This window comes from Pseudophryne corroboree, chromosome 3 (genome assembly GCF_028390025.1).
Source record: "Pseudophryne corroboree isolate aPseCor3 chromosome 3, aPseCor3.hap2, whole genome shotgun sequence".
Classification (NCBI taxonomy): domain Eukaryota; kingdom Metazoa; phylum Chordata; class Amphibia; order Anura; family Myobatrachidae; genus Pseudophryne; species Pseudophryne corroboree.
Window position 1 is genome coordinate 598,899,918 of NC_086446.1, and position 24,763 is coordinate 598,924,680.

Below are 24,763 nucleotides of genomic sequence, written 5' to 3' on the forward strand. Positions count from 1 at the left end.
AACACACCCAGCGTTTGCCCAGACACTCCCCCGTTTCTCCAGCCACTCCCGTGTTTTTCCCAGAAACGGCAGCGTTTTTCCGCATACACCCATAAAACGGCAAGTTTCCGCCCAGAAACACCCACTTCCTGTCAATCACACTCCGATCACCAGAACGATGAAAAATCCTTGTTATGCCGTGAGTAAAATACCTAACTTTTGAGTAAAATAACTAAGCGCATGCGCTCTGCGAACCTTGCGCATGCGCAGTAAGCGACTAATCGCAATATAGCGAAACTCGGCAATGAGCGAACAACTCGGAATGAGGGCCTATGTGCGTTTTGGGGCCTAGTTTTTAAAAGTGCCATCCTGTCTGCCACTGCAGTGCCACTCTTAGATGGGCCAGGTGTTTGTGCCGTCCACTTGGGTTGCTTAGCTTAGTCATCCAGCTACCTCATTGCACTTTTTTACTTCTTTGCATAATGAGCTCTTTGGGGCCTAGTTTTTAAAACTACCATCCGGTCTGACACTGCCACTCCTAGATGGGCCATTTGTTTGTGCCGCCCACTTGTGTCGCTTAGCTTAGTCATCCAGCGACCTCGATGCAACCTTTTGGCCTAAAAACAATATTGTGAGGTGTTCAGTATAGACTGGAAATGAGTGGAAATGAGTATTATTGAGGTTAATAATACCGTAGGTTAAAAAGTACTCCCAAATTCTGTGATTTTAGCTTTTTTTATGTTTTTTTCAAAAATCATTCAAATCCAAAACCAAAATCCGAAATGGTGGTTTTGGCAAAACCAATACAGATCCAAAACTCGAGCAGGAATCCAGATCCAAAACCAAAACACAAAACACGAAAAGTGCTTGCCGCACATCTTTACTAAAAGTGTAGTTTACCAAGAAGTTCTTCAAAATTAAAATGACACTCACGGAAATACTTACAGTTCTGAGTATATACAGTAAATACAGTATGTAGAAACAACTGTATCTCAACAAGTTAGGTAATAAGACTTCTCACATGTGTAATGTTCTCTATTTCATTTTTTCTATTTCTGCCAGCTCAGAGCAGTTAGACCACTGCTTCCCCTCACGACCATAAGACTGTGCCTCATATCAGTAATGACATGAAATAGAGAATATAACACACATGACAGGTCTTGATACCCACTGATACAGTATATCCACCAGTTAGCACATCACTGGGACCAGGTATATATGTTTTCCAGTATTCACAAAGGATTGCCAGCTGCTATGATTAGAATGTTTGCAGAGGCATCGCTGTGTTTTATAGGGCCCTAAGCAAAACATTAAAAGGGGCCCCAAAAAACACTGTCCCCATACAGTACCTCATCCACCGTAATTCCCCTATTCACTACTGCTCACTGAAACCATACTTGACCTACCAAAATACCCCTACCTCACCACCACAGCCTGGCACCATACCTCACCCACTATAATTCCCTTGACTTGCTATCACTCCCTGACCCTACACTTCACCCACTGAAATACACCTCACCCACTATCACTCCCTGAGCCATAGGAGTTTCTATAATGGGTGCAGCGTGTGCAGTGCACATGGGCCCCTGGTCCAGGGTGGGCAACTCCGCACACCCTGCATGCGTCCCTGCAGTGCGGACAGAAATCACTTGGAAAATGGCTGCTGCAGCCAAACGTACTGGAGATATCCCCGGGAACAAAGCATGCGTGCCATGTTCTTGAAGATCTGCACATGCGCATCAGACTCTGACATTATTCCAGAGTTTACTTACTGTCAGAGAGGAGGGGGCCCACAATGGAGGCAACACGCGTGTCCCCTCCTCTCTTAAGACGCCCCTGCCCTGAGCCTTACCTAACACTTTGAAATACCCATCATCCACCACCACTCCCAGACACCATAACTTACACAATATAATTTCTACTACCATTACTTCCTGATACTGTTCATCACCCATTGAAATTTCCCTCATTCACCACCACTCCTAGACACCATGACTTACACAATATAATTTCTCCTACCATTTCTCCTACCATTACTTCCTGATACTATTCATCACCCATTGAAATTTCCCTCATCCACCACCACTCCCAGACACCATGACTTACACAATATCATTTCTCCTACCATTACTTCCTGATACTATTCATCACCCATTGAAATTTCCCTCATCCACCACCACTCCCAGACACCATGACTTAGACAATATAATTTCTCTTACCATTTTTCCTACCATTACTTCCTGATACTATTCATCACCCATTGAAATTTCCCTCATCCACCACCACTCCCAGACACCATGACTTAGACAATATCATTTCTCTTACCATTTTTCCTACCATTACTTCCTGATACTATTCATCACCCATTGAAATTTCCCTCATCCACCACCACTCCCAGACACCATGACTTACACAATATAATTTCTCTTACCATTTTTCCTACCATTACTTCCTGATACTATTCATCACCCGTTGAAATTTCCCTCATCCACCACCACTCCCAGGCACCATACCTCATCCACAGAAGTACCCTTTCTAAAATCTGACAAAAAAATTGTACAACATATTTATTTCTCAAATTAAATTATGATGCCTACCTCTTTGTCACACCCATTGTTATTCATTCCTCCACCTACTGACTGTAGTTCATTGAGGCTTTTTCTGCTTGAGGTTGTACTATAACATTGGCCAGGATTAAGGGGTATGCAATTTATAGTGGATTTTCTAAAATATATAAACAAAATGGCCCCAAAATGAATATACTGTACAGTATATATGTAAAGCATATTAATCAATTATCTAATTTTAGACCCGATAATTGTAATCTCTTATCACAGCTTTTTGCTTCACTTAAGAAATTAAGTACTGCCTAAATGTATCAAAACTAGAGATGTGCACCGGAAATTTTTCGGGTTTTGTGTAGAGATGAGCGGGTTCGGTTCCTCGGAAACCGAACCCCCCCGAACTTCACCCATTTTACACGGGTCCGAGGCATACTCGGATTCTCCCGTATGGCTCGGTTAATCCGAGCGTGCCTGAACGTCATCATCCCGCTGTCGGATTCTCGCGAAATTCGGATTCTATATAAGGAGCCGCGCGTCTCAGCCATTTTTCACCGGTGCATTGGAAATGATAGTGAGAGGACGTGGCTGGCGTCCTCTCACTTTGTTTCAGGGGGCTGCATATCTTTATTCTGGGGACCAGCAGTATTATAAAGGAGTACAGTGGAGAGTTTTGCTGACCAGTGACCACCAGTATTATACGTTGTCTACCTGAAAAACGCTCCATATCTGTGCTCAGTGTGCTGCATTTATCTGTGCTCACACTGCTTTATTGTGGGGACTGGGGACCAGCAGTATTATATAGGAGGAGTACAGTGCAGAGTTTTGCTGACCAGTGACCACCAATATACGTTGTCTGCCTGAAAAACGCTCCATATCTGTGCTCAGTGTGCTGCATATATCTGTGCTCACACTGCTTTATTGTGGGGACTGGGGACCACCAGTATATTATATAGGAGGAGTACAGTGCAGAGTTTTGCTGACCAGTGACCACCAGTATTATACGTTGTCTGCCTGAAAAACGCTCCATATCTGTGCTCAGTGTGCTGCATATATCTGTGCTCACACTGCTTTATTGTGGGTACTGGGGACCACCAGTATATTATATAGGAGGAGTACAGTGCAGAGTTTTGCTGACCAGTGACCACCAGTATTATACGTTGTCTGCCTGAAAAACGCTCCATATCTGTGCTCAGTGTGCTGCATATATCTGTGCTCACACTGCTTTATTGTGGGTACTGGGGACCACCAGCATATTATAAAGGAGGAGTACAGTGCAGAGTTTTGCTGACCAGTGACCACCAGTATACGTTGTCTGCCTGAAAAACGCTCCATATCTGTGCTCAGTATGCTGCATATATCTGTGCTCACACTGCTTTATTGTGGGTACTGGGGACCACCAGTATATTATATAGGTGGAGTACAGTGCAGAGTTTTTCTGACCAGTGACCACCAGTATTATACGTTGTCTGCCTGAAAAACGCTCCATATCTGTGCTCATTGTGCTGCATATATCTGTGCTCACACTGCTTTATTGTGGGGACTGGGGACCAGCAGTATTATATAGGAGGAGTACAGTGCAGGGTTTTGCTGACCAGTGACCACCAGTATACGTTGTCTGCCTGAAAAACGCTCCATATCTGTGCTCAGTGTGCTGCATATATCTGTGCTCACACTGCTTTATTGTGGGGACTGGGGACCACCAGTACATTATATAGGAGGAGTACAGTGCAGAGTTTTGTTGACCAGTGACCACCAGTATACGTTGTCTGCCTGAAAAACGCTCCATATCTATGCTCAGTGTGCTGCATATATCTGTGCTCACACTGCTTTATTGTGGGGACTGGGGACCACCAGTATATTATATAGGAGGAGTACAGTGCAGAGTTTTGCTGACCAGTGACCACCAGTATTATACGTTGTCTGCCTGAAAAACTCTCCATATCTGTGCTCAGTGTGCTGCATATATCTGTGCTCACACTGCTTTATTGTGGGTACTGGGGACCACCAGCATATTATAAAGGAGGAGTACAGTGCAGAGTTTTGCTGACCAGTGACCACCAGTATACGTTGTCTGCCTGAAAAACGCTCCATATTTGTGCTCAGTGTGCTGCATATATCTGTGCTCACACTGCATTATTGTGGGTACTGGGGACCACCAGTATATTATATAGGTGGAGTACAGTGCAGAGTTTTGCTGACCAGTGACCACCAGTATTATACGTTGTCTGCCTGAAAAACGCTCCATATCTGTGCTCAGTGTGCTGCATATATCTGTGCTCACACTGCTTTATTGTGGGTACTGGGGACCAGCAGTATTATATAGGAGGAGTACAGTGCAGAGTTTTGCTGACCAGTGACCACCAGTATACGTTGTCTGCCTGAAAAACGCTCCATATCTGTGCTCAGTATGCTGCATATATCTGTGCTCACACTGCTTTATTGTGGGTACTGGGGACCACCAGTATATTATATAGGTGGAGTACAGTGCAGAGTTTTTCTGACCAGTGACCACCAGTATTATACGTTGTCTGCCTGAAAAACGCTCCATATCTGTGCTCAGTGTGCTGCATATATCTGTGCTCACACTGCTTTATTGTGGGTACTGGGGACCACCAGTATATTATATAGGTGGAGTGCAGTGCAGAGTTTTGCTGACCAGTGACCACCAGTATTATACGTTGTCTGCCTGAAAAACGCTCCATATCTGTGCTCATTGTGCTGCATATATCTGTGCTCACACTGCTTTATTGTGGGGACTGGGGACCAGCAGTATATTATATAGGAGTACAGTGCAGAGTTTTGCTGACCAGTGACCACCAGTATTATACGTTGTCTGCCTGAAAAACGCTCCATATCTGTGCTCAGTGTGCTGCATTTATCTGTGCTCACACTGCTTTATTGTGGGGACTGGGGACCAGCAGTATTATATAGGAGGAGTACAGTGCAGAGTTTTGCTGACCAGTGACCACCAGTATACGTTGTCTGCCTGAAAAACGCTCCATATCTGTGCTCAGTGTGCTGCATATATCTGTGCTCACACTGCTTTATTGTGGGGACTGGGGACCACCAGTATATTATATAGGAGGAGTACAGTGCAGAGTTTTGTTGACCAGTGACCACCAGTATACGTTGTCTACCTGAAAAACGCTCCATATCTATGCTCAGTGTGCTGCATATATCTGTGCTCACACTGCTTTATTGTGGGGACTGGGGACCACCAGTATATTATATAGGAGGAGTACAGTGCAGAGTTTTGCTGACCAGTGACCACCAGTATTATACGTTGTCTGCCTGAAAAACTCTCCATATCTGTGCTCAGTGTGCTGCATATATCTGTGCTCACACTGCTTTATTGTGGGTACTGGGGACCACCAGCATATTATAAAGGAGGAGTACAGTGCAGAGTTTTGCTGACCAGTGACCACCAGTATACGTTGTCTGCCTGAAAAACGCTCCATATTTGTGCTCAGTGTGCTGCATATATCTGTGCTCACACTGCTTTATTGTGGGTACTGGGGACCACCAGTATATTATATAGGTGGAGTACAGTGCAGAGTTTTGCTGACCAGTGACCACCAGTATTATACGTTGTCTGCCTGAAAAACGCTCCATATCTGTGCTCAGTGTGCTGCATATATCTGTGCTCACACTGCTTTATTGTGGGTACTGGGGACCACCAGTATATTATATAGGTGGAGTGCAGTGCAGAGTTTTGCTGACCAGTGACCACCAGTATTAAACGTCTGCCTGAAAAACGCTCCATATCTGTGCTCATTGTGCTGCATATATCTGTGCTCACACTGCTTTATTGTGGGGACTGGGGACCAGCAGTATATGATATAGGAGGAGTACAGTGCAGAGTTTTGCTGACCAGCGACCTACAGTATTATACGTTGTCTGCCTGAAAAACGCTCCATATCTGTGCTCAGTGTGCTGCATATATCTGTGCTCACACTGCTTTATTGTGGGGACTGGGGACCAGCAGTATTATATAGGAGGAGTATAGTGCAGAGTTTTGCTGACCAGTGACCACCAATATTATACGTTCTCTGCCTGAAAAACGCTCCATATCTGTGCTGCATTGTAGTATATAGTAGGAGTACAGTGCATAATTTTGCTGACCACCAGTATATAATATATAGGAGTACGGTACAGAAGGCCACTGCTCTACCTACCTCTGTGTCGTCAAGTATACTATCCATCCATACCTGTGGTGCATTTCAGTTTTGCACAGTTTGCTGACCACCAGTATATAATATATAGCAGTACGGTACAGTAGGCCACTGCTCTACCTACCTCTGTGTCGTCAAGTATACTATCCATCCATACCTGTGGTGCATTTAAGTTTTGCACAGTTTGCTGACCACCAGTCAGAGGCGGAACTACCGGCAGGGCAAGCAGTGCGTTGCACTGGGGCCCGCCTCTGTCCAGGGGCCCAAGCATGTAATGAGTCAAACTGACTCATTACATGCCGCTGTGCGCTGCGGGCAACCGCTGCCCGCAGCGCACAGCCGCCCACAGAAGAGAAGAGCAGCGGCACGGACCGGGGAAGGAGGAGGACGGAGGTGAAGGAGGGAGCCGCAGCAGCGCTTTGTTACTGGTGGAGGCGCTGCTGCTGCTGCCCCTCTGCTTCACTATAGGCTGTCTTCCGAGAACAGCCTATAGTGAAGCAGGGGGGCAGCAGCACCTCCACCAATAACACAGCGCTGCAGAGGCTCCCTCCTCCACCTCGTCTAATGCCCGGGAATCGTCAAGCTGCGCGAGGAGCCTGAGCCAGCGGAGAGGGTAAGTATGATTCTACTTTCTTTCTTTCTCTTTATTTCTTTCTTTCTTTCTGTCTCTTTCTTTCTTTATTTCTTTCTGTCTCTTTCTTTCTTTATGTGTTGAGACTGCCTGCCGGGGACTGCCTACCGCAATGTGTAAAAAGGGTGTACTGCCTGCCGCTATGTGTAAAAATGGGGGACTGCCTGCCGCAATGTGTAAAAAGGGGGGACTGCCTGCCTCAATGTGTAAAAATGTGGAATCTGCCTGACGCAATGTGTAAAAATGGGGAATCTGCCTGCCGCAATGTGTAAAAATGGGGAATCTGCCTGCCGCAATGTGTAAAAATGGGGAATCTGCCTGCCGCAATGTGTAAAAAGGGAGAATCTGCCTGCCGTAATGTGTAAAAATGGGGAATCTGCCTGCCGCAATGTGTAAAAACGGGGGACTGCCTGCCGCAACGTGTAAAAAGGGGGAATCTGCCTGCCGTAATGTGTAACAAGGGCATGCTGTCTGCCGTAATGTGTAACAAGGGCACGCTGTCTGCCGTAATGTGTAACAAGGGCACGCTGTCTGCCGTAATGTGTAACAAGGGCACGCTGTCTGCCGTAATGTGTAACAAGGGCACGCTGTCTGCCGCTATGTGTAAAAAGTGTACGTTGTCTGCCGTTATGTGTAAAAAGTGTACGCTGTCTGCCGTAATGTGTAAAGAGGGGACGCTGTCTGCCATAATGTGTAAAAAGGGGGACGCTGTCTGCCGTTATGTGTAAAAAGTGTATGCTGTCTGCCGCTATGTTTAACAAGGGCACGCTGTCTGCCGTTATGTGTAAAAAGGGGACGCTGTCTGCCGTAATGTATAAAAAGGGGGACGCTGTCTGCTGTAATGTGTAAAAAGGGGACGCTGTCTGCCGTAATGTGTAAAAAGAGGAATCTGTTCGCTGTAAGGTGTAAAAGGGTCTCTAGCTGGTGTAGTGGTGCTACTGTGCGGCGTAATTTGAAGAATGGAGACTACTGTGCACCTTTTTAGGAATTGGTATTATTTTGTGGCCACACCCCTTCCCCGTGAAGCCACGCCACTATGTATTTTTGCGCGCGCCTACGGCGCGCACTGCCCCTGTTTTGCATGCAGGGGTGGGGCTCCAATGCCGTTTCTTGCACACAGTGCTAAAATGTCTAGTTACGGCACTGTTGCTAGGTATCCATTTCTCTGGCCCTGAGTAGGTCCCCCTCACCAGATCCTCTCAAGGGGTGAGGGGGTGGACTTGGATGGGATGGGGGGGGGCAAAGCATTTTATCGCACCTGGGCCCACCGCTTGCTAGTTCCGCCACTGCCACCAGTATATAATATATAGCAGTACGGTACAGTAGGCCACTGCTCTACCTACCTCTGTGTCGTCAAGTATACTATCCATCCATACCTGTGGTGCATTTCAGTTGTGCGCAGTATATATAGTAGTAGGCCATTGCTATTGATACTGGCATATAATTCCACACATTAAAAAATGGAGAACAAAAATGTGGAAGGTAAAATAGGGAAAGATCAAGATTCACTTCCACCTCGTGCTGAAGCTGCTGCCACTAGTCATGGCCGAGACGATGAAATGCCATCAACGTCGTCTGCCAAGGCCGATGCCCAATGTCATAGTAGAGAGCATGTAAAATCCAAAACACAAAAGTTCAGTAAAATGACCCAAAAATCAAAATTAAAAGCGTCTGAGGAGAAGCGTAAACTTTAAAAGCGTAAACTGAGGAGAAGCGTAAGCGTAAACTTGCCATTATGCGAGGAACGGCTGAGGCCCTGGCTTATGTTCATGGCTAGTGGTTCAGCTTCACATGAGGATGGAAGCACTCATCCTCTCGCTAGAAAAAAGAAAAGACTTAAGCTGGCAAAAGCACAGCAAAGAACTGTGCGTTCTTCTAAATCACAAAACCACAAGGAGAGTCCAATTGTGTCGGTTGCGATGCCTAACCTTCCCAACACTGGACGGGAAGAGGTGGCGCCTTCCACCATTTGCACGCCCCCTGCAAGTGCTGGAAGGAGCACCCGCAGTCCAGTTCCTGATAGTCAAATTGAAGATGTCACTGTTGAAGTACACCAGGATGAGGATATGGGTGTTGCTGGCGCTGAGGAGGAAATTGACAAGGAGGATTCTGATGTGAGGTGGTTTGTTTAAGTCAGGCACCCGGGGAGACACCTGTTGTCCGTGGGACGAATATGGCCATTGACATGCCTGGTCAAATTACAAAAAAATCACCTCTTCGGTGTGGAATTATTTTAACACAAATGCGGACAACAGGTGTCAAGCCGTGTGTTGCCTTTGTCAAGCTGTAATAAGTAGGGGTAAGGACGTTAACCACCTCGGAACATCCTCCCTTATACGTCACCTGCAGCGCATTCATCATAAGTCAGTGACAAGTTCAAAAACTTTGGATGACAGCGGAAGCAGTCCACTGACCACTAAATCCCTTCCTCTTGTAAACAAGCTCCTGCAAACCACACCATAAACTCCCTCAGTGTCAATTTCCTCCTTACACAGGAAAGCCAATAGTCCTGCAGGCCATGTCACTGTCAAGTCTGACGAATCCTCTTCTGCCAGGGATTCCTCCGATGCATCCTTGAGTGTAACGCCTCCTGCTGCTGGCGCTGCTGTTGTTGCTGCTGGGAGTCGATCGTCATCCCAGAGGGGAAGTCGGAAGACCACTTGTACTACTTCCAGTAAGCAATTGACTGTCCAACAGTCCTTTGCGAGGAAGATGAAATATCACAGCAGTCATTCCTGCTGCAAAGCGGATAACTCAGGCCTTGGCAGCCTGGGCGGTGAGAAACGTGTTTCCGTTATCCACCGTAAATTCACAGCTAACTACAGACTTGATTGAGATACTGTGTCCCCGGTACCAAATACCATCTAGGTTCCATTTCTCTAGGCAGGCGATATCGAAAATGTACACAGACCTCAGAAAAAGAGTCACCAGTGTCCTAAAAAATTCAGTTGTACCCAATGTCCACTTAACCACGGACATGTGGACAAGTGGAGCAGGGCAGACTCAGGACTATATGATTGTGACAGCCCACCGGGTAGATGTATTGCCTCCCGCAGCAAGAACAGCAGCGGCAGCACCAGTAGCAGCATCTCGCAAACGCCAACTTGTTCCTAGGCAGGCTACGCTTTGTATCACCGCTTTCCAGAAGAGGCACACAGCTGACAACCTCTTACGGAAACTGAGGAACATCATCGCAGAATGGCTTACCCCAAATGGACTCTCCTGGGGATTTGTGACATCGGACAACGCCAGCAATATTGTGCGTGCATTACATCTGGGCAAATTCCAGCACGTCCCATGTTTTGCACATACACTGAATTTGGTGGTGCAGAATTATTTAAAAATCGACAGGGGCGTGCAAGAGATGCTGTCGGTGGCCCGAAGAATTGCGGGCCACTTTCGGCATTCAGCCACCGTGTGCCGAAGACTGGAGCACCAGCAAACAGTCCTGAACCTGCCCTGAAGCAAGAGGTGGTAACGTGGTAGAATTCAACTCTCTATATGCTTCAGAGGATGGAGGAGCAGCAAAAGGCCATTCAAGCCTATACATCTGCCTACGATATAGGCAAAGGAGGGGGAATGCACCTGACTCAAGTGCAGTATAGAATGATTTCAACGTTGTGCAAGGTTCTGCAACCCTTTTAACTTGCCACACGTGAAGTCAGTTCAGACACTGCCAGCCTGAGTCAGGTCATTCCCCTCATCAGGCTTTTGCAGAAGAAGCTGGAGAGATTGAAGGAGGAGCTAAAACAGAGCGATTCCGCTAGGCATGTGGGACTTGTGGATGGAGCCCTTAATTCGCTTAACCAGGATTCACGGGTGGTCAATCTGTTGGAATCAGAGCACTACATTTTGGCCACCGTGCTCGATCCTAGATTTAAAACCTACGTTGTATCTCTCTTTCCGGCGGACACAAGTCTGCAGAGGTTCAAAGACCTGCTGGTGAGAAAATTGTAAAGTCAAGCGGAACGTGACCCGTCAACAGCTCCCCCTTCACATTCTCCCGCAACTGGGGGTGCGAGGAAAATGTTAAGAATTCTGAGCCCACCCACTGGCAGTGATGCAGGGCAGTCTGGAGCGAGTGCTGACATCTGGTCCGGACTGAAGGACCTGCCAACGATTACTGACATGTCGTCTACTGTCACTGTCTACTGTCACTGCATATGATTCTCTCACCATTGAAAGAATGGTGGAGGATTATATGAGTGACCGCATCCGAGTAGGCACGTCAGACAGTCCGTACGTATACTGGCAGGAAAAAGAGGCAATTTGGAGGCCCTTGCATTAACTGGCTTTATTTTACCTAAGTTGCCCACCCTCCAGTGTGTACTCCGAAAGAGTGTTTAGTGCAGCCGCTCACCTTGTCAGCAATCGGCGTACGAGGTTACATCCAGAAAATGTGGAGAAGATGATGTTCATTAAAATGAATTATATGGGTGGGGGGGCCCAAGGACAATTCCATCTTGCACCTCTTTTTTTCTTTCATTTTTCTTTGCATCATGTGCTGTTTGGGGACTATTTTTTTGAAATGCCATCCTGCCTGACACTGCAGTGCCACTCCTAGATGGGCCAGGTGTTTGTGTCGGCCACTTGTGTCGCTTAGCTTAGCCATCCAGCGACCTTGGTGCACCTCTTTTTTTCTTTACATCATGTGGTGTTTGGGGACTATTTTTTTGAAGTGCCATCCTGTCTGACACTGCAGTGCCACTCCTAGATGGGCCAGGTGTTTGTGTCGGCCACTTGTGTCGCTTAGCTTAGCCATCCAGCGACCTTGGTGCACCTCTTTTTTTCTTTACATCATGTGGTGTTTGGGGACTATTGTTTTGAAGTGCCATCCTGTCTGACACTGCAGTGCCACTCCTAGATGGGCCAGGTGTTTGTGTCGGCCACTTGGGTTGCTTAGCTTAGTCACACAGCTACCTCATTGCGCTTCTTTTTTTCTTTGCATCATGTGCTGTTTGGGGACTATTTTTTTGAAGTGCCATCCTGCCTGACACTGAAGTGCCACTCCTAGATGGGCCAGGTGTTTGTGTTGGCCACTTGTGTCGCTTAGCTTAGCCATCCAGCGACCTTGGTGCACCTCTTTTTTTCTTGACATCATGTGGTGTTTGGGGACTATTTTTTTGAAGTGCCATCCTGTCTGACACTGCAGTGCCACTCCTAGATGGGCCAGGTGTTTGTATCGGCCACTTGGGTCGCTTAGCTTAGTCACACAGCTACCTCATTGCGCCTCTTTTTTTCTTTGCATCATGTGCTGTTTGGGGACTATTTTTTTTTTGTAGTGCCATCCTGCCTGACACTGCAGTGCCACTCCTAGATGGGCCAGGTGTTTGTGTCGGCCACTTGTGTCGCTTAGCTTAGCCATCCAGCGACCTTGGTGCACCTCTTTTTTTCTTTGCATCATGTGCTGTTTGGGGACTATTTTTTTGAAGTGCCATCCTGTCTGACACTGCAGTGCCACTCCTAGATGGGCCAGGTGTTTGTGTCGGCCACTTGGGTCGCTTAGCTTAGTAACACAGCTACCTCATTGCGCCTCTTTTTTTCTTTGCATCATGTGCTGTTTGGGGACTATTTTTTTGAAGTGCCATCCTGTCTGACACTGCAGTGCCACTCCTAGATGGGCCAGGTGTTTGTGTCGGCCACTTGGGTCGCTTAGCTTAGTCATCCAGCGACCTCGGTGCAAATTTTAGGACTAAAAATAATATTGTGAGGTGTTCAGAATAGACTGAAAATGAGTGGAAATTATGGTTATTGAGGTTAATAATACTATGGGATCAAAATGACCCCCAAATTCTATGGTTTAAGCTGTTTTTGAGGGTTTTTTGTAAAAAAACACCCGAATCCAAAACACACCCGAACCCTACAAAAAAATTTCAGGGAGGTTTTGCCAAAACGCTTCGGAATCCATAACACGGCCGCGGAACCGAATCCAAAACCAAAACACAAAACCCGAAAAATTTCCGGTGCACATCACTAGTTTTGTGTTTTGGTTTTGGATTCGGTTCCGTGGCCGTGTTTTGGATTCGGACACGTTTTGGCAAAACCTCCCTGAAATTTTTTTGTCGGATTCGGGTGTGTTTTGGATGTGGGGGTTTTTATTTAAAAAAACCTCAAAAACAGCTTAAATCATAGAATTTTGGGGTAATTTTGATCCTATAGTATTATTAACCTCAATAACCACAATTTCCACTCATTTCCAGTCTATTCTGAACACCTCACACCTCACAATACTATTTTTAGTCCTAAAATTTGCACCGAGGTCGCTGGATGACTAAGCAAAGCGACCCAAGAGGGCGGCACAAACACCTGTCCCATCTAGGAGTGGCACTGCAGTGTCAGACAGGATGGCACTTAAAAAAATTGGCCCCAAACAGCACATAATGTAAAGAAAAGAGAAAAAGAGGTGCACTGTGGTCGCTGGACGGCTAAGCTTAGCGGCACAAACTCCTCAATCTCACAGGAATTATACGTTCTAATCAATGGTATTATTGGTCCAAATCACTGGAAGAAAATGACAAAATCACTGTAATTATTCGTTCTAATCAATGGTATTATTGGTCCAAATCACTGGAAGAAAATGACAAAATCAAAGGAATTATTTGTTCTAATCAATGGTATTATTGGTCCAAATCAGTGGAAGAAAATGACAAAATCACTGGAATTATTCGTTCTAATCAATGGTATTATTAGTCCAAATCACTGGAAGAAAATGACAAAATCACAGGAATTAGTCGTTCTAATCAATGGTATTATTGGTCCAAATCACTGGAAGAAAATGACAAAATCACAGGAATTATACGTTCTAATCAATGGTATTATTGGTCCAAATCACTGGAAGAAAATGACAAAATCACAGGAATTATTTGTTCTAATCAATGGTATTATTGGTCCAAATCACTGGAAGAAAATGACAAAATCACAGGAATTATTCGTTCTAATCAATGGTATTATTGGTCCAAATCACTGGAAGAAAATGACAAAATCACTGGAATTATTTGTTCTAATCAATGGTATTATTGGTCCAAATCACTGGAAGAAAATGGAATGGATGGATACTTGCAGTGACACAGAGCTGCAAGATACAGCAATGGCCTACAGTACACAACTATATACTGTTGGGTCACCAAAATGCTGCACTGTAATACTATATATTATATACTGCTCACAAAAATGCTGCACAGATATGGAATGGAAACTTGCAGTGACACAGAGCTGCAAGATACAGCAATGGTTACTGTACACAACTATAAACTGTTGGGTCACCAATATGCTGCATTGTAATACTATATACTGCTCACAAAAATGCAGCACAGATATGGAATGGATACTTGCAGTGACACAGAGCTGCAAGAAACAGCAATGGCCTACTGTACTGTACTACTATAAGTATAATTAATTATATAACGGTGGTCCCCAGTCCCCACAATAAAGCACACTGAGCACAGATATTTGCAGCACACTGAGCATAGATATGGAGCGTTTTCAGGCAGAAAACGTAGATATTTTAAGCACACTGAGCACAGATATTTGCAGCACACTGAGCACAGATAATTGCAGCACACTGAGCACAGATTACGGAGATTTTCAGGGAGAGAACGCAGACACGTCCTCTCCGTTCAATCTCCAATGCACGAGTGAAAATGGCGGTAACGCGCGGCTCTTTATATAGAATACGAATCTCGCGAGAGTCCGACAGCGGGATGATGATGTTCGGTCTCGTTCGGGTTAACCGAGCAAGGCGGGACGATCCGAGGCTGCCACAGAACCGTGTAAAATGGGTGAAGTTCGGGGGGGTTCGGATCTCGAGGAACCGAACCCGCTCATCTCTAATCAAAACTCAAACACAGGGACAGGGGCTCTGAAAGGAGTCGGTCCTTTCGATTGTTTCAGAGTGAAGGGACTACTTGGAGTGAAGGGATCCTAGAATGCGACTGCACATACGCAGATTACTGAACACACATGTCGGGGAGTGTTCTGGAGGAACTCTCTTCCAGTGAGTTTTGTGAAATATAGCTCATAGGCTACAATGGCTAGTAACATCTGAAATGGCATTAGCTGGCGGGGTGCAAACTCTAGAATGCTTTGCATTCCAGAGCTTGGTAAATCTGATGCTGTGGACCATATGTATGCAAGTGTTGCGTTTAAATTCTGTTTTGTGTGTGTTGGACATTAGGTCCTTCTGGAGGGGTCTACTAATAGCATACCGGTGCCGGGATCCCAACCGTCGAAATGCCAGCAGTGGGGTGAGCGCAAATGAGCTCTTGTGGGCTCGCTGCGCCCGCCATGCTGCAGGCATGCTGTTTATTCTCCTTCTTGGGGTGTCGTGGACACCCCAAGAGGGAAAATAGTTGTCGGTATCCCGGCGCCGGTACACAGTAAGTAAGCTTACCATACTATCTCTTTAAACTGGGACACTCATGAATTACACAAGTTCTGTGGCCTATTAAAACCAGGTAAATCCGGGCTTGAAGTCAGCCAGCCACAGAACCTGTATAATTCATAAGTGTCCCAGTTTAAAGGGATAGTATGGTAAGCCTACATATAAGGAACATTAGGTTTTCAGCCATTTACCTCAGTTTTAAAAAATAGGCCCCTTTATTTTAAAATGTTTGGAAGTATGGCGTTATGATACATGGGAAACATATGGTGCATTCCAGCCCTCAAATACCACTAACAGGTCACGTTTTGTGGATTTCTTTAGTCATGTACGGGTGAGTTAATCTAATTATCTCACCAGGTTCCACAGGCAGAAACTTCCAGAACATGGGCAGTTGGGAAAACTTGAAGGCTTGACTTTGAGAACCACTGGTCCATACCTCCCAACATTTTCATCTGTGGAAGAGGGACTTCCATGCACGCTTACCGCGCACCCAAAAAGGTGCGTGGCCTTGCAGCTCTGCCACGGTCGAGAGCCACGGCCCCCGTTTGCCGTCGCTGAAGGGGGCATGCCCAGCGCTCTGTGAGCTGCTAGCATGCCCTCAGTCACCCTGTCTCCACTGAATAGACGCTGTGCGCATGCGCATAGCATCTATTCACCGTTGCTCTGCTAAGCAGAGCAGCGGTGACAGGAGCCTCCCAACTGCCCCTCCCCATGCTGGGACACTGCGGCCCACAAGTGGGACAGAGGGACAGTCCCAAAAAATACGGGACTGTCCCGCAAAAATCGGTACAGTTGGTAAGTACTGTATGCTGGTCTGAAGGATTGAGATGAAGAATATATACAGTTATAAATTATATATATATATATATATATATATATATTTCAAGAGTTCGAGAGATTAGCAATGACACAGGGCAATAATTGCTTTCACACAGGAACTTGTCAATATACTGTGCCAAGTTTTTTTCTCCAGTGATATCTGGATCTTGTAAATACAAAAAAATCATATAGCCTAAATACAATGCAGCCTAATGCTTTTAATAACATTAATGAGTGGCCACATAATTTCATTACATACTGTATGTAAGTAACCATAGTAACATGGATAATTTTGTGAAATGATTTGAAGGCAAATTGAAATGCAATGTGTTTGCGCACATACTTCATCAGTCGTGTTATAGTGTTCCCCTCAATTACAGCAGTAATTTGGTAACATAAGTTGTGGTAGGTTTTGAGAGAAAAATTTAAATGAAAACTTGGATTGGCTTCAGTACAAATAATGGCTTGACACATTATGTACTTTTCTCAATGTGTCACCCAAAATTAAGCTGATGATTTATTGTATCCTTGCTGTGTCTTCTAGTTATATTTGTCATTAGTCAATAAAAGCTAAGAACCACAACAGCCAAGTCATCATGTGTTTGTCTTCCTTGTGACAAATGTATTATCTGTGGTATTAGGTATATGATGCATCAACCAACATTTTTACAATGGCATTAATGTAAGCTATACTGTAGGTAAATAAGACATATTTGTATGGATATCCACAAGCAGATATCTCAGAGCTGGGAAATCTTTAAAAGGTGTTTTACTGGTGAACTGCAAAACTGTGATGCATGTTTACCTTGCACAGTTATACTGTAGGTGTGTACTAGGGATGAGAGGGTTCGGTTCTCAGAGAACTGAACCGTACCGAACTTCACCATTCGAGTCTGGTTCAGAGCCAGGCTCTGGTTTTCCCGCCTGAGTCGAAAACCAGAACGAGGCAAAACGTCATCATCCCGCTGTCGGATTCTCGCGGGGTTTAAATTCCATATAAGGAGTCGCGCGTCCCTGCCATTTTCACTCCGGCATTGGAGAGTGTAGAGAGAAAACGTGTCTCCATTCTCTCAGTGTCCGTGTCCTGTGCTGAATCTGTCCAGTCACAGTGCTTGTGTCGTCTGCTCCCATATGTCCAGTGATGCTGTGTTGTGCTGCATCAGTTCAGTGGTGGTATGTTGTGCTGCATCAGTCACAGTGGTGGTGTCCTCTGCTACCATATGTCCAGTGCTGTCCAGTGGTGCTGTGTTGTGCTGCATCAGTTTAGTGGTGGTGTGTTGTGCTGCATCAGTCACAGTGGTGGTGTCCTCTGCTGCCATATGTCCAGTGCTGTCCAGTGGTGCTGTGTTGTGCTGCATCAGTTCAGTGGTGGTGTGTTGTGCTGCATCAGTCACAGTGGTGGTGTCCTCTGCTACCATATGTCCAGTGCTGTCCAGTGGTGCTGTGTTGTGCTGCATCAGTTCAGTGGTGGTGTGTTGTGCTGCATCTGTCACAGTGGTGGTGTCCTCAGCTGCCATATGTCCAGTGCTGCTGTATAATAAGTAGAGATGAGCGGGTTCGGTTCCTCGGAATCCGAACCCCCCCGAACTTCAGCCTTTTTACACGGGTCCGAGGCAGACTCGGATCTTCCCGCCTTGCTCGGCTAACCCGAGCGTGCCCGAACGTCATCATCCCGCTGTCGGATTCTCGCGAGGCTCGTATTCTATCGCGAGACTCAGATTCTATATAAGGAGCCGCGCGTCGCCGCCATTTTCACACGTGCATTGAGATTGATAGGGAGAGGACGTGGCTGGCGTCCTCTCCGTTAGAATAGATAGAGACACTTGAGTTGATTACTTAGTAATTTTGGGGAGCATTAGGAGTACTCAGAGTGCAGAGTTTTGCTGATAGTTAGTTACTAGTGACTGACCACCACCAGTTTTATTTATTATTTAATATAATCCGTTCTCTGCCTGAAAAAAAACGATACACAGTCACATACCATATCTGTGCTCAGCCTCAGTGTGCTGCATGATAATATCATCTATGTATATCTGACTGTGCTGAGTGCTCACTGCTCACACAGCTGAATTGTGGGGGAGACTGGGGTGCAGTTATAGCAGGAGTACAGTGCACACTTTTGCTGCCAGTGTGACTGACCAGTGACCACCAGTATATTGTCTGCCTGAAAAAGTTAAACACTCCTGTGGTGTTTTTTTTATTTATTCTATAAACGCATTCTGCTGACAGTGTCCAGCAGGTCCGTCATTCATTATATTATATAAATATTTACCTGCAGTAGTGTTATATTTTTTTTGTTCATCTCTATCATCTTTATCATCTCTATATTAGCAGACGCAGTACGGTAGTCCACGGCTGTGGCTACCTCTGTGTCGTCAGTGCTCGTCCATAATTGTATACCTACCTGTGGTGGGGGTTTTTTTTCTATCTTCTTCATACTAGTAGTTTAGGAGTCTGCTGACAGTGTCCAGCAGGTCCGTCATTATATTATATATACCTGCAGTAGTGATATATATATATATTTTATATCATTATCATCTCTATACTAGCAGACGCAGTACGGTAGTCCACGGCTGTAGCTACCTCTGTGTCGTCAGTGCTCGTCCATAATTGTATACCTACCTGTGGTGGTTTTTTTTTTCTATCTTCTTCATACTAGTAGTTTAGGAGTCTGCTGACAGTGTCCAGCAGGTCCGTCATTATATTATATATACCTGCAGTAGTGATATATATATATTTTTATATCATTATCATCTCTATACTAGCAGACGCAGTACGGTAGTCCACGGCTGTAGCTACCTCTGTGTCGTCAGTGCTCGTCCATAATTGTATACCTACCTGTGGTGGTTTTTTTTTTTTCTATCTTCTTCATACTAGTAGTTTAGGAGTCTGCTGACAGTGTCCAGCAGGTCCGTCATTATATTATATATACCTGCAGTAGTGATATATATATATATTTTTATATCATTATCATCTCTATACTAGCAGACGCAGTACGGTAGTCCACGGCTGTAGCTACCTCTGTGTCATCAGTGCTCGTCCATAATTGTATACCTACCTGTGGTGGTTTTTTTTTTCTATCTTCTTCATACTAGTAGTTTAGGAGTCTGCTGACAGTGTCCAGCAGGTCCGTCATTATATTATATATACCTGCAGTAGTGATATATATATATATTTTATATCATTATCATCTCTATACTAGCAGACGCAGTACGGTAGTCCATGGCTGTAGCTACCTCTGTGTCGTCAGTGCTCGTCCATAATTGTATACCTACCTGTGGTGGGGTTTTTTTTTCTATCTTCTTCATACTAGTAGTTTAGGAGTCTGCTGACAGTGTCCAGCAGGTCAGTCATTATATTATATATACCTGCAGTAGTGATATATATATATATTTTTATATCATTATCATCTCTATACTAGCAGACGCAGTACGGTAGTCCACGGCTGTAGCTACCTCTGTGTCGTCAGTGCTCGTCCATAATTGTATACCTACCTGTGGTGGGTTTTTTTTTCTATCTTCTTCATACTAGTAGTTTAGGAGTCTGCTGACAGTGTCCAGCAGGTCCGTCATTATATTATATATACCTGCAGTAGTGATATATATACATTTTTTATATCATTATCATCTCTATACTAGCAGACGCAGTACGGTAGTCCACGGCTGTAGCTACCTCTGTGTCGTCAGTCACTCGTCATCCATAAGTATACTAGTATCCATCCATCTCCATTGTTTACCTGAGGTGCCTTTTAGTTGTGCCTATTAAAATATGGAGAACAAAAATGTTGAGGTTCCAAAAATAGGGAAAGATCAAGATCCACTTCCACCTCGTGCTGAAGCTGCTGCCACTAGTCATGGCCGAGACGATGAAATTCCATCAACGTCGTCTGCCAAGGCCGATGCCCAATGTCATAGTACAGAGCATGTAAAATCCAAAACACAAAATATCAGTAAAAAAAAGGACTCAAAAATCTAAAATAAAATCGTCGGAGAAGCGTAAACTTGCCAATATGCCATTTACCACACGGAGTGGCAAGGAACGGCTGAGGCCCTGGCCTATGTTCATGGCTAGTGGTTCAGCTTCACATGAGGATGGAAGCACTCAGCCTCTCGATAGAAAAATGAAAAGACTTAAACTGGCAAAAGCACAGCAAAGAACTGTGCGTTCTTCGAAATCACAAATCCACAAGGAGAGTCCAATTGTGTCGGTTGCGATGCCTGACCTTCCCAACACTGGACGTGAAGAGCATGCGCCTTCCACCATTTGCACGCCCCCTGCAAGTGCTGGAAGGAGCACCCGCAGTCCAGTTCCTGATAGTCAGATTGAAGATGTCAGTGTTGAAGTACACCAGGATGAGGAGGATATGGGTGTTGCTGGCGCTGGGGAGGAAATTGACAAGGAGGATTCTGATGGTGAGGTGGTTTGTTTAAGTCAGGCACCCGGGGAGACACCTGTTGTCCGTGGGAGGAATATGGCCATTGACATGCCTGGTGAAAATACCAAAAAAATCAGCTCTTCGGTGTGGAAGTATTTCAACAGAAATGCGGACAACAGGTGTCAAGCCGTGTGTTGCCTTTGTCAAGCTGTAATAAGTAGGGGTAAGGACGTTAACCACCTCGGAACATCCTCCCTTATACGTCACCTGCAGCGCATTCATCATAAGTCAGTGACAAGTTCAAAAACTTTGGGCGACAGCGGAAGCAGTCCACTGACCAGTAAATCCCTTCCTCTTGTAACCAAGCTCACGCAAACCACCCCACCAACTCCCTCAGTGTCAATTTCCTCCTTCCCCAGGAATGCCAATAGTCCTGCAGGCCATGTCACTGGCAATTCTGACGAGTCCTCTCCTGCCTGGGATTCCTCCGATGCATCCTTGAGTGTAACGCCTACTGCTGCTGGCGCTGCTGTTGTTGCTGCTGGGAGTTGATGGTCATCCCAGAGGGGAAGTCGTAAGACCACTTTTACTACTTCCACCAAGCAATTGACTGTCCAACAGTCCTTTGCGAGGAAGATGAAATATCACAGCAGTCATCCTGCTGCAAAGCGGATAACTGAGGCCTTGGCATCCTGGGCGGTGAGAAACGTGGTTCCGGTATCCATCATTACTGCAGAGCCAACTATAGACTTGATTGAGGTACTGTGTCCCCGGTACCAAATACCATCTAGGTTCCATTTCTCTAGGCAGGCGATACCGAAAATGTACACAGACCTCAGAAAAAGAGTCACCAGTGTCCTAAAAAATGCAGTTGTACCCAATGTCCACTTAACCACGGACATGTGGACAAGTGGAGCAGGGCAGACTCAGGACTATATGACTGTGACAGCCCACTGGGTAGATGTATTGACTCCCGCCGCAAGAACAGCAGCGGCGGCACCAGTAGCAGCATCTCGCAAACGCCAACTCTTTCCTAGGCAGGCTACGCTTTGTATCACCGCTTTCCAGAATACGCACACAGCTAAAAACCTCTTACGGCAACTGAGGAAGATCATCGCAGAATGGCTTACCCCAATTGGACTCCCCTGTGGATTTGTGGCATCGGACAATGCCAGCAATATTGTGTGTGCATTAAATATGGGCAAATTCCAGCACGTCCCATGTTTTCCACATACCTTGAATTTGGTGGTGCAGAATTATTTAAAAAACGAGAGGGGCGTGCAAGAGATGCTGTCGGTGGCCAGAAGAATTGCGGTACACTTTCGGCGTACAGGCACCACGTACAGAAGACTGGAGCAACACCAAAAACGCCTGAACCTGCCCTGCCATCATCTGAAGCAAGAAGTGGTAACGAGGTGGAATTCAACCCTCTATATGCTTCAGAGGTTGGAGGAGCAGCAAAAGGCCATTCAAGCCTATACAACTGACCACGATATAGGAGGTGGAATGCACCTGTCTCAAGCGCAGTGGAGAATGATTTCAACGTTGTGCAAGGTACTGCAACCTTTTGAACTTGCCACACGTGAAGTCAGTTCAGACACTGCCAGCCTGAGTCAGGTCATTCCCCTTCATCAGGCTTTTGCAGAAGAAGCTGGAGACATTGAAGGAGGAGCTAACACTTAGCGATTCCGCTAGGCATGTGGGACTTGTGGATGGAGCCCTTAATTCGCTTAACAAGGATTCACGGGTGGTCAATCTGTTGAAATCAGAGCACTACATTTTGGCCACCATGCTCGATCCTAGATTTAAAACCTACGTTGTATCTCTCTTTCCGGCAGACACAAGTCTGCAGGGGTTCAAAGAACTGCTGGTGAGAAAATTGTCAAGTCAAGCGGAACGCAACCTGTCAACATCTCCTCCTTCACATTCTCCCGCAACTGGGGGTGCGAGGAAAAGGCTCAGAATTCCGAGCCCACCCGCTGGCGGTGATGCAGGGCAGTCTGGAGCGACTGCTGATGCTGACATCTGGTCCGGACTGAAGGACCTGACAACGATTACGGACATGTCGTCTACTGTCACTGCATATGATTCTCTCACCATTGAAAGAATGGTGGAGGATTATATGAGTGACCGCATCCAAGTAGGCACGTCAGACAGTCCGTACGTATACTGGCAAGAAAAAGAGGCAATTTGGAGGCCCTTGCACAAACTGGCTTTATTCTACCTAAGTTGCCCTCCCACAAGTGTGTACTCCGAAAGAGTATTTAGTGACCTTGTCAGCAATCGGCGTACGAGGTTACTTCCAGAAAATGTGGAGAAGATGATGTTCATTAAAATGAATTATAATCAATTCCTCCATGGAGACATTCACCAGCAGCAATTGCCTCCACAAAGTACACAGGGAGCTGTGATGGTGGATTCCAGTGGGGACGAATTGATAATCTGTGAGGAGGGGGATGTACACGGTGATGAATCGGAGGATGATGATGAGGTGGACATCTTGCCTCTGTAGAGCCAGTTTGTGCAAGGAGAGATTAATTGCTTCTTTTTTGGTGGGGGTCCAAACCAACCCGTCATTTCAGTCACAGTCGTGTGGCAGACCCTGTCACTGAAATGATGAGTTGGTTAAAGTGTGCATGTCCTGTTTATACAACATAAGGGTGGGTGGGAGGGCCCAAGGACAATTCCATCTGCACCTCTTTTTTCTTTCATTTTTCTTTGCGTCATGTGCTGTTTGGGGAGTGTTTTTTGGAAGGGCCATCCTGCGTGACACTGCAGTGCCACTCCTAGATGGGCCAGGTGTTTGTGTCGGCCACTAGGGTCGCTTAGCTTACTCACACAGCTACCTCATTGCGCCTCTTTTTTTCTTTGCGTCATGTGCTGTTTGGGGAGTGTTTTTTGGAAGGGCCATCCTGCGTGACACTGCAGTGCCACTCCTAGATGGGCCAGGTGTTTGTGTCGGCCACTAGGGTCGCTTAGCTTACTCACACAGCTACCTCATTGCGCCTCTTTTTTTTCTTCTTTGCGTCATGTGCTGTTTGGGGAGTATTTTTTGGAAGGGCCATCCGGCCTGACACTGCAGTGCCACTCCTAGATGGGCCAGATGTTTGTGTCGGCCACTTGGGTCGCTGAGCTTAGTCATCCAGCGACCTTGGTGCAAATTTTAGGACTAAAAATAATATTGTGAGGTGTGAGGTGTTCAGAATAGACTGAAAATGAGTGGAAATTATGGTTATTGAGGTTAATAATACTTTGGGATCAAAATGACCCCCAAATTCTATGATTTAAGCTGTTTTTTAGGGTTTTTTGAAAAAAACACCCGAATCCAAAACACACCCGAATCCGACAAAAAAAATTCGGTGAGGTTTTGCCAAAACGCGTTCGAACCCAAAACACGGCCACGGAACCGAACCCAAAACCAAAACACAAAACCCGAAAAATTTCCGGTGCACATCTCTAATAATAAGTCCCTTACAGTGTTGCTGTGTTGTGCTGCATCAGACCAGTGGTAGTGTCCTGGCCATCAGTCATTCCAGTGACCAGGCAGTCACAGTGGTATACGCTGCTGCTATATGCCCACTGCTGCCATATTATAATAATAATAATAATAATAATAATAATAATAATAACAACAACAACAACAACAACAAGTCCCTTACAGTGTTGCTGTGTTGTGACCAGTGGTATGGTCCTGGCCATCAGTCATTCCAGTGACCAGGCAGTCACAGTGGTATATGCTGCTGCTATATGTCCACTGCTGCTGTATTATAATAATAATAATAACAACAACAACAAGTCCCTTACAGTGTTGCTGTGTTGTGCTGCATCAGACCAGTGGTAGTG